Raw genomic sequence first — 15,228 nt, 5'->3', positions numbered from 1 at the left:
AAACACGGAGGCTGGGGAAAACACCTAGCACTGAAAATTTCAGGCTAAACTTCAAATTTGTCAAAATTATGAGTACCTGATAACAGGAGCTTATAATAGATAGTGTGAGGCAATCTTAACCACAAGCATCTTTCAGCTCTGCCTATAATAATCTAAACACAAGGGTAAATGTGTTGAAACTGCCAACGGGTGCAAGCAGTCCAACTACTGTGAACAGAAAAGGGTTAAAATGATTATAAATCTTCCACTATGTGCAGCATGAGAGAAATACATTAGGAAGGGAGACTGGGAGTTGGATATGTCTTTGAAAAGTACATGAAATTTTGGAAGAAAGATGTTGTGTTCCTGTCTTGTCAAGGAAGGATAAACTAGAAGTGTATTTTGTAATTCTGTAACTGTCTTGTTTATTATCTATTTCACTCTGTAGTTATATTAATTCCACAATGCCTTTTCAGACACATTTGTATGAAAACCCCATACCAAATAAAGTTTATTGTTATTCCATTCTTGTGTTTTTTGGATGTTTTAGCATCTATAATTTCTATTGGATGACTTTCCTTTTCCTGTATTTAAACATTGTCTCTATGTACCACAGTAAATTTGGTACAAGTGTTCAAAGATTCAATCAATCAGTGACACTACATATATTTGATCCATTATAAAACTCTATAAGCTTCTTCCTGAGCTTTCTTTGCCTGACGAACTGAAGAACCATATCAGTTCTCCCTACTAAACTATTTCACTGCCCCTAACACTTCCGACACACAGGGACAAAGTTTGTATTTATTTCTTCTGCATAATCTAAATGATTAATTTCTACTCACTTTTCCTTTTGAACCCAACCATATTTGGAATAGTCTGCTGATGTCCAAACATGACAAGTGCATTTTGCTGAGTAATTCATAGCAGTTTTCTTTGCTTTCAGTAAAAATGGTAGGTGCATAACTCAGCCTCTGTGACGGTGCTCCAAAACATTCACAACCGTATTTTCAATGTCTGCTTAAATTTTTCCACCTTACCGTCTGACTGATGTCAGAGGCCTGATATGGGTTTAATTGATGACCAAACTTTTGTGAACTCAAATATTCAGAACTCAAAATCCATTTCTTGGTGCTAGTTTACTCCTAGGGAAACACCAAATCTAGCGATAAAAGAATTTACTGCAGAGCTACGTAGGGCCTTGTTTTTATATGTGGCCTCTATTTTTAATTTATTATATTATTATTTATTTGTATTACTATAGCACCTAGGAACTCTATTCAAGGGCCAAGACACTTTTATGCTAGACACTGTACAAACATCAAACAAAAAGATGGTCCCTTCCCCCAAAGAGCTTACACTCAACTATAAGACAAGAGACAACAGATGGATATAGACAGCCAGATTATAAGGAAAAATGAGATAGTATTGGTCAGTATGATAGGCAATGGTCACAATACACCAGCAGATTAACATCTATCTAAACTTGCTTATGCATTTGTTCACATTCAAGTTTTTCCATGTGAAAAAATTCAAACGCATGCAACTTTTCCACATGCAAGCTAGGTAGCTTTGCACTAACAATGTTATTTTAGTGACAAATGCAATTTGCACACATAAATTTGAATTTTTTCCATGCAAAAATTTAGGTATTAACAAATGTATGCAGAAGTTCAATTGAAGACATACATTTAGCGATTGGGATGAGACCTCTTTGAAAATTTGTTCTCCATACTCTAAAACTGTTCATTATTTATTTCAGCAGCAAATTTCTCTGCCTCAAACTTACTCTAATATGCTGAAATAGTCAATGTTGTTTACAACTTATGCCTACAGCAAAAAGGCATGAAGTTAAGGCATATCAGAAATGTATTTGAAGAGCTGTGGGGCCACATGAAAAAGTCTGAAAATATTCTATTTGGAAGTGATTCTGCATCTATATCATCTGTGACTTGCAGATGAACCACTCTAATCTGCAATATCCACAGAGCTCACAATCTAAGCAAAGTCAAGTGTGCTAAGGATTGGGATGAGAGAGAGAGAGAGAAAGAAAATACTGGTGCTGTTTTTTTTAATAAAGAATAAAGTGAAAATCAGAAAATTATATATGAACAGAACTGTTCCTAAATACAATATTTTCCAGTTTTTCCCACAAGGCACCAATGTTTCTTTTAAAATAGAAATGAAAGCACTAACAACAAAGAAACAAAAATCAGCACACATTCTAGAATAACCTAAAAAAAGTGTCACTTAGTGAAAACACTTACCCTGCTTAGTAGAAAGAATAAGCATCTTTACTAAGGTCCTGATCCTGAAAAGATTAAAGTTAAACAGGTGTCTAAACCTCTGCAGGACCGGGACCTAATTAATTAATTGACTATTCTGTCACAGAACATGTCAAATTTTCCTTTCTTCTCAATCTCTCCCAATGTAGGACTTGATCCTGTTCCCACAGAAGTCAATGGAAAAATATCTTAGCAACAGAATTAGACTTATCGTATACATTGTAATAGTGAAAAGTAGTAATTAACAAGTAAAGTATTTTCCTTTGTTTTTATTTTGGAGAAATAAGAAATGAGAAGACTGATAAACCCAAATTATACTGAAATGTTGTTAGGCATATCTTCTTGGGGCAGGGACAATTACTTCTTTTCTGTTTGAAAGGACCCTAGCACATTGTGGGCAAAACCAGAAATAAATAAATACATTTATTTTCAAAATCCCAAAATTAGAGTTACCTTTATGTGTTTAACATTCTCGAAAGTATGTTGCAATGCTAAAAGAAAAAAACACTTAAAATTAAAATTAGTTCTTGAGCATAACACTTAAATTAAACTATGTCAATGCTGAGGTACAGACTGGTGTTCTTTTATTTTATAAATGTGCCCTGTGCATTGTATTTAAAAGTGTTCACCTCACATTACACCAAACGGGGAAAGAAAGCACACTGGAAAGTTAAAATATGAAATTATAACAAAAAATAAGATAACTTCTCTTTATTTCAAGTAATTGTGAGTTGGAAGTTTAGGGCCAGTTTTTCAAAAATCATTACCAGCCTCTCTGATTTAGGTACCCAAATGAAGTGTTCAGATTTTCAAAACTTGTCAGCTTTCATGTCACCTAATTAACATGAACAATGGGAGCTGCTGGGTGCTGATCTCTTCTGAAAATCTGGCCATTTCAATGTAAGTGCCTAATTTGGAGGCTGAGCTGAGCACTTTTGAAAAGCTAGTCCCTTAACTTCTGCATGAAAAATAGAGAAGAAATTTACAACTGTTTTCCAGAACCCTAATAATGGAGTAAAGAAATGTGACGTTTAGAAATACATGCCATGCCAGGTAATCAGGAATTTTTCCTACTTTCAAATATTATTTCTTTAAATTAGACTGCACTCTTCTGGGGATGTTGGATTGAGTGTTTCTGCCAGCAGATGAAGAAAGAAAACCAAAAAGATTGCTCAAGATCACAGTAAGTGTCATCTCTCTCAGTATAAGAAATTCCACTACAGTAATCACTCACTTGTGAAACCACATAACTGTAAAATTAAATACAAGGAAAAAAAAAAAGACAGCAGAATCAAGAGAAAATGTAGGATTCTGGACTGATAAAATCCAATTTACAAATGTCATCAAAATATTTTAAGTAACAAAAAATTGTTCATTCTATAAAGTTGGCTGTTATCAATCTAGGACTGCCTTAACTAAGAAGCAATGCAACAAAGGTAAAGCGAAAATCTCTGAAGCAGTACCTGGAGAACTCATCCGCATGAAGTTACTTCTGCAGAAGACCAGACTTCTAGACACAAAGAGTCAGTGGAGGAATGAACAGAACTCTGTATAGCGTTTTAATAAATGTATCGCATCGAAGCATCCTATCAAAGACTCAAGACATTCCAAATGCCTTTATAGAACAATTCTAATGAAACCTGGTCAAGCCTTGTTGTTGACTTTATAGATATTGTAATATACTTTTCTTTCCCGCTCTATGCTGCCTAAATAGTCCTCCAGGTACATTTTGACAGCCCCTTAGACATCAACAAAATATTAAATAATGTTGTTAGGATCAAAGATTTGACATAAAGACCCATAAAATAACCTTGTGACCCTAGACAAATTCAAAATTGATTTTAAAAAAAAAATTAAGAATATGTCGGGAATGGTGGCACTGAGGCTGGCGGATGGCTCAGGGGTTCTGGGCTGCGGTGCACGAGACAAATCAGGTGTCCGGTGTCACTGACAGCTTGGCCAGCGGGTGGCCGAAGGACTGGCTAGAACAACACAAATGACGTGAGGGCTGATGGACCTATCAATCAAAGTGAAAATTAAGGATAATTCTACAGTATTTTGTCTATGTGAAACTAGAAAAATGGCTTCACCAAAGAAATTCTTACTTGTCCTTTCTGCCTAACAAATAGCCACTAAAAGGAACCTTTGGGAAAAAAAGATGCATAAAGACAACCTAAGAATTTTAAACTGATCTTCCATTGATGCACAAAGGATCTATGCAAGTTTCCAGCTCAACCAGCAGAAAACCCGAGCACTTAGAACTTTGACTGCCACTTATCAGCATTCAGAGTAACATCCGTGTTAGGCTGTATTCGCAAAAAGAAAAGGAGTACTTGTGGCACCTTAGAGACTAAGAGACTAGAGACTTCATCCGATGAAGTGAGCTGTAGCTCACAAAAGCTTATGCTCAAATAAATTGGTTAGTCTCTAAGGTGCCACAAGTACTCCTTTTCTTTTTACTTATCAGCATGAGTTTCCAAAATTCTTCCTCTGATGTATCAACTACAGCTTCTAGGTTCTTGTCTAGGCCATTGGGGAAAAAATTGTGCAAGTCTCTGTATTTGCTAAAGGTAGCTTGTGATTCTTGCTAAAAGACACAGATCTACTTCTGGACTTCTCCTGCCTTTCATAATGTTTCATGAACATCTCACCATGGAAGTCATATTTTCCAAGACTTGGCTACATCAAATCAGCCTTAATATTGTGGTGAGCTGCTATGTGGTCTATTAAGAAGCCATTCAAATCAAACTGAAGAACTATCAGCATCTGCTGGCTCATAATTTTGATGGGTGAAACTTGGTGCTTCCAAGTCTTATGTTTTTGATACTTCACATCACCACTACAATGTCAAATATGATGTGTACCTGCTTTCTATTTCCTGCTTCTTACTAAAATGAGAGCCTCCATCCTGATCCCCTAGACTCCGAAGAGAGATTATAGCCTTCAAGACTCCTTGTATTGTTAGGATACTGAGCAAGGCACTTTATCACACAAAACTGTTCAGTTTGACCCTTTCTTTGTTGACGCAGCTCACAGGAATACACAATCTTGTGACTCAACCACCACAGACTGAAGCTATCCTGACAATGAAGATACTGGTCCTGTGTACTTTGAGTCCACTGGCTCAAACTGAGGCTTTATAAGTCTTCCAGATAAAAACCTAAGCTAGGGGACAGTATCCATACAAGAAACCATCAGGCTCCAAGCTCTGGTCTAGTCCACAACATAATATAGATCTGGCCCTTGAAGCTGAAGAACTTTTCTTGCATGATCAATTCTCCAACAAAGTTGTTTTATGGAGAGTTTTAAGCTTCTCAAAGGATTGACCTAGAGAGAAAAATAAATTTCATAGTACAGCTGAACAATCATAAGGAACCCAAAACAGGGCCAAGGCTGATAAGAAGAAAAAAAAGTTAATCTTACCCCTACTCAAGTATAGAGAGGATTTGCAAGTCCAAAGTCAAACCAAGTGTATTTAGTACTCATATTGATTACTTAAGAATTCCCAGTTAACACTCTGAGGTTTGATAGGTTCTCGTCCCAAGATCAGGCCCAGTATTATTAAAATTACTGTTCAGTTGGGAACCCCAACTTGCCAGGTTGCAACACTCAAAATCCATAGATCAAGCAACAGGTTTGGTGACCAACCAGGGAAGGGTCCACAATGGCAACCCCTGTAGCTTAAATCTGGGCAACAGGTAACTCACCTGCAATAAAAATATAAATTGAAATCCAAATTAATCTCTCAATTAGAATGCCGTGCCTGTCACAAACACCATATGTTTTCAGACTACAGGACTTCCTCTTTTCCTCTGCTGTTATTCTTTTTTTCTGTTTCTCTGCCTCTACTACATCTACTTGTACTTAGCTGACCAACTCCGCAACAGAGGGAGTATTGTCCTCCTTGGAGGAACAGTAACTAGTGCACACACACGCACGCGCATGCACACACCCCTCAAGCAGGGGTATTTAAGTCCTTGACCATCAGATTCACATGGCATGCCAGAGGCAGGGTAGGACCCTCACAGATAGCAACCTGTCTCCCACCACTAGGTCTCCATGATCATTTTAACTGTGTGAGGATGCGAGTGGGGTGATGTGAGACATCAGCCTCATTACACCCTGATTGCATTCTCATTTGGTGTTATTGACTAGTCATTTGTGTTCAGAATCTCACAAGAGGATGATTCTGTGCCATTTAAAATTTAACAAGTGTTAAGGGGGCTTTGTAAATTGAACTGTTTGTAATATTAAAGGTACCTAAAGCTGAATAAGTAGCAGACTGGAACACCACTTTAAGAACGCCATTTAGGCAGGAATTTGGCAGGACAAATAAAAATTGTAAAGTACAAATCTTTAGTAAAAAACAGAAGTAGCACCCTTGAGGTGAGAGGGGAGCTGATTTCATATTCCTGTTTTAGCCACCAATAGGCCACAGTAATTTAGAATCTCTCCAAATCTGTCTATTCACTTATTTGGTCCCACGCCAAAGTTCACAGGCCTCAAAGCCTTATGCTAACTGCTTAAATGTCTAACAGCAGTGGATTTCAACCTGCGGTCCGCAGACCCTTGGGGTCCACAGATGATGTTTAAGATTTCCAAAAGGGTCTGCACCTTCATTTGATATTTTGTAGGGGTGCACAAATTTTAAAAGGTTGAAAACTACTGTCTGACTGGATACAGCCCTGTAGGCTCATGCTTTATTGCCTTAACTTATGCTTATGCCTTACCTAGCAAACACCTATAGGTAATAGGTGAAGACTGATTAAATCAATTTTTGTCTGTGAAATTAGAAAAAAGATACTGTAATTTAGAAGCTGGAAAGCCTCTGGTGACTATACTGTGATTTGTCATCTCTGGAGGACAGATGTAAATTGGAAAGAGAGGAAGAGGACTTGGGCTGTCAAGAAAATATTGATTTGTACTCAGCTGTCTTCTTTTAAATTTCTTCCAAACCTTCATAGAATAGCAAATCATACTGGAGCAGAAGACCTATCAGATGTGACTTGACACTGTATCCTCTTGTCCATAATATTATCAGATAGTCTATCTTTTGAAATGGGAGTTATGACACAAAAAATGCTGACAGACTATAAATGCTGTCAGCCAGGAACTTAAAAGTCGCAGATATTGCATGTACCAATTTCTTAAATATATAAAGAAAAAAGGTATTCCCCATCTCCTGTACCCGTGGACTATAGTTCTAAATATTAGAATCAAGTATAGTGGAACAATTACAAGCTTCAGTGGCATTTGAAAGCTGCCATCTGCTCTCCTCCTTAAGCTCCTTAAGATTCATTGTTCTATCAAATGGCACAACATTACCTTCTACATGGTTGCATTAACCCTAGAACTTTTGACATGATGATCATGTTTTGGGCATAGTCAATATAAACCAGAAAAGACTGCAGGTAAGGGATGCCCTTGCAACAGGTTCATCCTGACCCCCCAACCCAAGACTGGAACACCACTTTAAGAACGCCATTTAGGCAGGAATTTGGCAGGACAAATAAAAATTGTAAAGTACAAATCTTTAGTAAAAAACAGAAGTAGACAACATATTAGTTTTTTCATTTCTGTTGAACTGATTTGGAGTGCCTAAATATTGAAGAAAAAAAGTTTTCAGTAAAAAGGTATAGAAAAATTGGATAGAGAAAGTCATAGATCCACCTAGTTCATTCCATCTCCAAGCAGGAAAATCTACTTTTTGGTCTTAATCTTGAAAGTTCTTGCACAGTAAACAGACAGGAAAATAATGTTGTGGTGCGCTAGTGTTAGCAGAAGCTACATGTAAGCAACAAATATTTACCAGTGTAAAAAAGTAAAGCCTCCATTCATTTTGAAAGCCTTTGGTTTTGGTAGCCTGATTTAAGGCTACTATCACCTGCTTTCCAGAGGTGCTGAACAACCTATTAACCACGTCCTTAAATTTCTGTCAATAATGTGAATCAAGATAAAAGGTAATCTGAATAAATACGTAGAGAATGAAATGAAGAAACTGAATGCAGAAAAAAAAAAACAAATTATTAACTGCCAGAGACAAATAGAGTGGGGAGAGAGTTGGTCAGATTCATTCATCAATTTGCACCGTACCCCACTTGCTGGTAGAGAGGCTCAATCCATTAAAGTTTCAAAACCACTATTTTGCCTTGCCACTTCCTCAGACATGTGAACATCATATCCCATGTGTTCTGCGTGATGTGATAGATTAGTAGCTTTAACACCTGACCTCTAACAACAGAACATGCTTGTTATTTTTAGCACCATAGAGAAACAGTGTGACTTAGGCCCTTACATTCTTCTTGAAAATATATACGTAAGACATTAATTCTTGGACTAAATCTCCATCCACCACTTTAAAAATGTATATCTAATATTCTCACACCAGATCCCTATCATTTGTTTCAGTTATGTATATAAACACCTTTTCCCTTTTCATTCATTCATAGTTAATAATATTTGTTTGGGAAATATGTATGCAATTAAACACATCTTAGTAGGTCATGCCAATTTTCTATAGCTCTATTGGTAACAATTATTTGACATTACTAGCTCCTTTTACAAGCCTACACTAAACTTCAAAACCATTGAATCTATGCACATGACCTATTGAGGTCAGTGGGGCTACATATTGGTAGACCTTTGAGACAACACATAACTCCAGTGAATTCAATAAGTTCACCCAAGCAGATCTGATTGCAGGATAGGGTTTATATTTGCTGTAAGTACAACAAATGCCTTTTATTGTAATGCGCAGCTGAGTGCCCTCTTATGTATGAAGAAGTCAGGTTTCTCTTCCTGTGGATTCAGGTACTGACCATATTTTTGTTTCTTCAGCCCCATATCCATAGAAAGCTCCTTCCAAACATTACATGTGCTATACAATTAACCATCTTGAAACAAGGCGTTATAGATCTGATCCATCCAGCTCCAATTGAAAGACAGAAGGAGCAGGACCTTAGAGACTATTCGGAAGAGCCTCTAGCGATGCATATGGTTTTGTGTTTTCATTTAGAATGTGGCTGCATTTTATCACCGCCAGACGCATGTCCACCATGGGTGTAATACCTTCCATGACAAAAACCCCATGTCTCTGGGAGTTTTCTCCACTGAAAGTGAGCGACGTTATGTGACAAAGCCCATGATCTTTAACATACATGGCTCAACCTGCCCAATGAGGAGTCCAGACAGTAAAACGATGTAAACTAGGAAATGGCACCGTATGGCTGTAAACACCTTCAGCCCGAAAAGGGGATTATTCCTTTGGTTTCTCATCCTCCCCCAGACAATCAGCTGAGCATTAAGCAAATATTGCCCCGTGATTTATCCTTAATTAACGATTCTCGCAGGTACTGCTACACCCTGATGGGGGGGGGCGGCAAACGCCATGGCCCCCGCACCCCTATTTCCTAGGGCCTGGTTTTGGAAGGCGGCCGGGAGGGCGCGGCTAACAGCGGCTCCTGCCGCCCTTTGCCGGGCACGGAGCGGGGCGGGGCTGGAGGCCGTCACGGGCCCGCCAGGGCCGAAGCAGGAGCCAGGGCGCGGGCCCCAGCCCAGCTGTGCCTGCCCGGGGGGCAGCTCCGCGCGGCCGGCGGCCTGGGCCACGCCCCCTGCGGGGAGGGGAGCTGGGCCCGCCCCAGCGAGCAGGGACCCCCCCCCACCGGGCAGGGCGGTGCCCCGCGCCGTACCCTGCGTGGCGGGGGCCGGCTCCGCCGCGGAGGCGCTCTGGGCCGGGGCAGCCGGCAGGAGGGCGAGCGCCGCGGCGAGCAGGAGCAGCCGCTCCCCGGCCATCCTCCGCGCTACACACGGGCCGCGGGCCCGGGTCTCGTGGCGGGCGGGCGGCCGGGCGAGCGGGCAACCGTCACCGGCCCCGCCGCGCGCGCGCCGCTCCGAACCCGCCCCGCGCGGCGGCCGCCCGCTGTGCCCCGCTGCCCCCACAGCGCGCGCGCGCTCACACTCACTCACACACACACACACGGACTGCCCCGCCCCTCAGGACACGACACACTGCGTACCAGCCCCTCCCCACCAACACACACACGCTGCCCCGCCCCTCAGGACACGACACACTGCGTACCAGCCCCTCCCCACCAACACACACACGCTGCCCCGCCCCTCAGGACACGACACACTGCGTACCAGCCCCTCCCCACCGACACACACACACACACACACACGAGCTGCCCCGCCCCTCAGGACACTACACACTGCGTACCAGCCCCTCCCCACCGACACACACACACACACGCTGCCCCGCCCCTCAGGACACTACACACTGCGTACCAGCCCCTCCCCACCAACACACACACACACACACACACACACACACGAGCTGCCCCGCCCCTCAGGACACAACACACTGCGTACCAGCCCCTCCCCACCAACACACACACACACGCTGCCCCGCCCCTCAGGACACTACACACTGCGTACCAGCCCCTCCCCACCGACACACACACACACACACACACACACACGAGCTGCCCCGCCCCTCAGGACACTACACACTGCGTACCAGCCCCTCCCCACCAACACACACACACACACACACACACACGAGCTGCCCCGCCCCTCAGGACACAACACACTGCGTACCAGCCCCTCCCCACCGACACACACACACACACGAGCTGCCCCGCCCCTCAGGACTCTACACACTGCGTACCAGCCCCTCCCCACCAACACACACACGCTGCCCCGCCCCTCAGGACACTACACACTGCGTACCAGCCCCTCCCCACCGACACACACACACACACGCTGCCCCGCCCCTCAGGACACTACACACTGCGTACCAGCCCCTCCCCACCAACACACACACACACACACACACGAGCTGCCCCGCCCCTCAGGACACTACACACTGCGTACCAGCCCCTCCCCACCAACACACACACACACACACGCTGCCCCGCCCCTCAGGACACTACACACTGCGTACCAGCCCCTCCCCACCGACACACACACACACACGCTGCCCCGCCCCTCAGGACACTACACACTGCGTACCAGCCCCTCCCCACCAACACACACACACACACACGCTGCCCCGCCCCTCAGGACACTACACACTGCGTACCAGCCCCTCCCCACCAACACACACACACACACACGCTGCCCCGCCCCTCAGGACACTACACACTGCCTACCAGCCCCTCCCCACCAACACACACACACACACACGCTGCCCCGCCCCTCAGGACACTACACACTGCGTACCAGCCCCTCCCCACCAACACACACACACACACGCTGCCCCGCCCCTCAGGACACTACACACTGTGTACCAGCCCCTCCCCACCAACACACACACACACACGCTGCCCTGCCCCTCAGGACACTACACACTGTGTACCAGCCCCTCCCCACCAACACACACACACACAAGCTGCCCCGCCCCTATAGGGCACTACACACTGCGTACCAGCCCCTCCCCACCAACACACACACTAGCTGCCCCGCCCCTACAGGGCCCCACTCACATACCAGGCACTACACACTGGTACCAGCCCTGCCCCACCCACCCACGTGTCCCCACATGCACCAAAGCCCCACTTCCCCCTCAGGGTACCAGCCCTGCCGCTCACACGCGCCAGGTGTCCACACGCACACCAAGCTGCCTCCACACACACAAACTGGTCACCTGCTCACCCCTACATGCACATAGGGCACCAGCCCCCCTCCCTTCCTGGCCGTACACACCCAGAGCACCAGCCCTGTGCAAGCAGTGCACCCCCCAGGCATCCGCCTCTCGCCTACACCCCCTCCGCCCATTGTACCTCCTCCTTTCACCCCCCGCCCCACTCCACAGGCAGTACCTGCCTCTCACTCTCTCTGTCTCACACACACATGGCCCATTCTCTATCCCTTCTCTCACACCAGGGGTTATCAGCCCCTACCAGGCATTGTTCCCCTTTGCCCCACTCATGCATACTCCCCAGGCACCAGCACCCCCTCCTGCTCTCTCCTGCACACACAGGGCAGCGGCCCTTCCACCCCTTTTCACAGGCAGCACATATCCCTTTGCACACACACACGCCAGGCATCTGACTCCACCTGTCACGGTCCCTGTACACACACAGATGTATAAAGCCCCCTCCCTCCACCACTCTACTAGCCCCACTGCCCTCTGCACACACACCATCCTCCATGATTTTCACGTCTGGTTCTTAGTTCCTTAGCACTTCCACAACTCAAAGAATTTTCATCCCTGAGAGCAACAGCAATGCCCTCCATACAGCTTGATGCACATTAGTCACAACCAACATTTCAGGGCCTGTCTTTCAAAACCAGCAATTAATTCATGTATTTTACATGCAGTTTGCTATAGGAACAGTATAGTGAGCATAATTTATTGCACATGCAAAACTCACACGTGCAAAAAGAAAAGCCCTGATTGAAAAACAACTCTTAGATGGAGATCTGTAGTATGGCACAATGCTTTCATCGGATGTGTTCCAGGAAGCTTAGGTATAGTTATTGTATATTTCAGCTTTACCTTAGAATTTACTTTAAAAAAAAAAACACAGCACTTTACTGATACCTCAATATGTTTTGTTTTTTTAATATCAGAAGGATACCGGATCTCTATAAGAAAGTAAGGGTATGCCTACACAGCAACTAGCCACCGGTGGCTGGCCCATGCCAGCTGACTCAGGCTCTCACTGCAGGGGTGTTTCATTGTTGTGTATATTTGCTAGCTCGGGCTGGAGCCTAGGCTCCCAGAGCCTCCCACCTCACAGGCTGCCGGAGCTTCGGCTCCAGCCTGAACTTGGAAGTCTGCACAATAATGAAACAGGCCTGCGAACCTGAGTAGGCTGGCACAGGCCAGCTGCAGGTGTCTAGACATACTCTAAGATTGAGGCTGTCATAAATATAAAGGGAAGGGTAACCACTTTTCTGTATACAGAACTATAAAATCCCTCCTGGCCAGAGGCAAAACTCTTCACCTGGAAAGGGTTAAGAAGCTAAGATAACATCGCTGGCTCCTGACCAAAGTGACCAACGAGGAGACAAGATACTTTCACAGCTGGAGGGGGAGAGAGTGGAACAAAGGGTCTGTCTGTGTGTGTGACGCTTTTGTGGGGGAACAGATCAGGAATGCAGGTCAGAACTCCTGTAAAAAGTTAGTAAGTAATCTAGCTAGAAATGCGTTAGATTTCTTTTGTTTAATGGCTGGTAAAATAGCTGTGCTGAAGGGAATGTATATTCCTGTTTTTGTGTCTTTTTGTAACTTAAGGTTTTGCCTAGAGGGATTCTCTGTTTTGAATCTGATTACCCTGTAAGGTATTTACCATCCTGATTTTACAGAGGTGATTCTTTTACTTTTTCTTTAATTAAAATTTTTCTTTTAAGAACCTGATTGCTTTTTCATTGTTCTTAAGAACCAAGGGTTTGGGTCTGTGTTCACCTGTACAAATTGGTGAGGATTTTTATCAAGTCTTCCCCAGGAAAGGGGGTGAAGGGCTTGGGGGGAAGACATCTCCAAGTGGGCTCTTTCCCTGTTCTTTGTTTAACATGCTTGGTGGTGGCAGCATAGGGTTCAAGGACAAGGCACAGTTTGTACCTTGAGGAAGTTTTTAACCTAAGCTGGTAAGAATAAGCTTAGGGGGACTTTCATGCAGGTCCCCGTATCTGTACCCTAGAGTTCAGAGTGGGGAAGGAACCTTTACAGAGGCATTTTAGGGATCACCTGTGGAATGTAGAGGAATACATATATGAAGTATGTTTAAGCCAGAACCTGTTGCAGTTAGGATTGAGAAATACAGCCATTTTAAATCAGAATGTAAGACTAAAAATACCTATTTCAATTGTAACATTGTGGCCTGCTGTTATTGATTAGGCATGCGTCCTTGAGAAAGACTTCAGGCAAACCACATATTGATTCTCCTAATTCGCCACGTGCTATTTCATCTGCATGTTTTTGTGGGAGTTTTGCCAAGTGATCCAAAAAACCCACAACCTACACATAAACAGTGTATTTTAATAAAATTTAATCCAATAAAATCTGCAAAATTCAGTTCTGTGCATTTGCACTACAGCCTATAATCATTGGCAAAGATTTGTTTAAATAAGGTAAAAGCCATGATACAAAACAAATAAAGTTAAATCTGCTACTGTCAATGGCCCATGCTGTTGTGGAAGAATGGGGAGAGAAATACAACAACATAAATTTAAGAATGTTAACTGTGGCTTTGAAATTCTCAGCTTTTATATTAACATTATGTGCTTAATATTATTTAAATAGGCAGGTTCTTCATCGCTGAATTTCCTTTCTGAGGGCTAAGTAGATCTATTTATTTATGTATGAATCTCAGTGACATTCTAGAATTTTCAGAAGCCTTCATGACCCTTTGCTAACTTCCAGCACTAAGCAGCTGACCTTCCAGTGATCTGCCGCACATCATCCATCCATCTCCTTGCTAGTTGTCCTCTACTACAATGATTCTCCACCATTCCTTCCATAATAATTTTTCAAGGTTATTTCTCTCTCCATCCCTAATGTGATCAAAGTACTTAAGCACCCAGAAAAAAGGGATGCAGTTCTTTCATGGATGGCAGCTGCTAAACAAACTAACATGGTTGCTCCAGACTTTCAGTAGAACTTATATATGAGCTTTTAAGGCAAGCAAGACTGTCTCTCATCATGGCTCAAATTTTTACGGGAATTCAAGTGTTGTATCAGCGTTGCAACACCTGAATCAGAGCCTGAATCTCATTTTCAAAAGGAATTTAGGCACTTGTGGTCTTGAAAAATCTGAGCCTCTACACACTATTGTAATGTTGCTACTCATAATCACTAAAAAATTTTCCTTTAGGAAAGAGGGAGTGGTCTAGGGATGGGTGCCACCAACCTCAACTGGAGAAAACGGACTAGTACCGTTATTAGTCCCGCTTTCTTTCAGCCTTGATTGACCCACCTTATCACACTGTGGTTTGCTGAGCAGAGTTCGGGTGCATTTTG

The 15,228-nt window shown here is 43.4% G+C and overlaps 1 protein-coding gene across 20 annotated transcripts in view; it reads right to left on the bottom strand.

Moving 5' to 3' along the window:
* NOX5 (NADPH oxidase 5) overlaps positions 1–15,228 on the bottom strand; it is a 107,112-nt gene that overhangs the window by 47,151 nt on the left and 44,733 nt on the right. For 5 of the 20 annotated variants that reach the window (XM_073304465.2, XM_078854682.1, XM_078854684.1 and 2 more), the window contains one exon: positions 2,718–2,755. The exons of 13 other annotated variants lie outside the window; for them this stretch is intronic. The gene's annotated coding sequence lies outside the window, so the exon portion shown is untranslated. Of the gene's footprint in view, positions 1–2,246; positions 2,423–2,717; positions 2,756–9,952; positions 10,222–15,228 lie in introns of those variants that run through there. 2 more of the 20 variants (XM_078854683.1, XM_078854688.1) reach the window with 2 other exon arrangements.

This window comes from Lepidochelys kempii, chromosome 10 (genome assembly GCF_965140285.1).
Source record: "Lepidochelys kempii isolate rLepKem1 chromosome 10, rLepKem1.hap1, whole genome shotgun sequence".
NCBI classification, from domain to species: domain Eukaryota; kingdom Metazoa; phylum Chordata; order Testudines; family Cheloniidae; genus Lepidochelys; species Lepidochelys kempii.
This window is presented reverse-complemented; position numbering and strand designations above follow the sequence as displayed.